Genomic DNA, 1,290 nt, shown 5'->3' with positions numbered 1-1,290 from the left:
TCATTAGCGTCACACTGGCTCCTATGGCGAACTCTCAAGAGACCTTTCATGGAGCCATAGCTATCTATGCCCCACTCCTGGTCTACTTTTTTGAGAGCACAAGATGGCGTATTAAAACAAGCAAAGGCAGGGGTGGAGGGGGAAGGAGTATTTATCATGCCAGGAATTCCTCTGCAGCTTTTGGCTCGTATTATATAAGATGATGTATGATGAGGCGCTCGAGAAGCACAGACATGACTCGCCTTCATTGATGGGGTTTTACAAGGGAAATAGTGTTCTCATTTCCCCTTAGATCTGTAAAATCTTTGCTCTGACGAAATAGGTAGCTTGTTATAGGGTTTCTGTAAATCAAAAAATTCGTAAGGGTTCCATTTTATTCCTTCATGTTTGGTATATTTCAGTTTTCCTCCTACCAGCTTTGCCTGTGATTTCCCTGCGAAAAACTCCTGCTGTTGCCTCATACCATCCACTCCTGCATTTGACAACGTTCAAAAGCAAGATTCTTAGCTCAAATTCTTACCATTGTGAAATAAAATAATTTAAAATTAGGTATGGCTAAAGTAAATTATTTGTGTATTTACCAAAAATCTTTTACATATTATAGAGCACGTACTTATTATACCTTAGATAGTAAAGCTATTTTCATTGTCTTTATTATGCACTTGTCATATAACACAAAAATTAAGATTACAATTTTTTCATGTCAATAATTTTCAATATTTTTTTGTGGAAGCAACAATATTGTCAACAATCATATTTAAAATGTATTTTCTCAAATCTATGTTTTGTTCTAAAGATTAGAACTTAAACATTTGTAATTATTTGATCTATCATATTGCAATTTTAAAGCAAGAAAAATCCCACATTTTCTAAGCTAGACAAAAGTCAATTGATCGATATGAAGTCATAAGGATTGACTTAACATCTTTCAAATGAACAACTTGAAAAGAGCTTAGTAAGGTTGTTCGAGGTCTTCTTCAACACCAATGATGGATTTTGCAGACAAAAAGTTATTGGTACATTCTATTTGATATAAAACTATTAGAACTTTTTTATTTCATTCTTTCAAAACTAGATTGAATGTAAAAAAAGAATGTTAAATTCATGCATGATTAGAACCTTCTTTCTTGATATTCATTTGAAATGTATACAATCAATACTCATCCATGGTTGTACTTGAACCCACATAAAGGAAAAAGAGTAAGGGTGCTTTCTATATTTAATTCTGTGTTTAATATAGAGAAAAAGTATGTCTTAAACATATTTTAAGATTAATACTTAATGGTAAAC

The sequence above is a fragment of the Cupressus sempervirens genome, chromosome 6, assembly GCF_028749045.1.
Source record: "Cupressus sempervirens isolate cs-2001-9-10 chromosome 6, ASM2874904v1, whole genome shotgun sequence".
Lineage (NCBI taxonomy): Eukaryota > Viridiplantae > Streptophyta > Pinopsida > Cupressales > Cupressaceae > Cupressus > Cupressus sempervirens.
Note: the sequence above shows the minus strand (reverse complement) of the source record.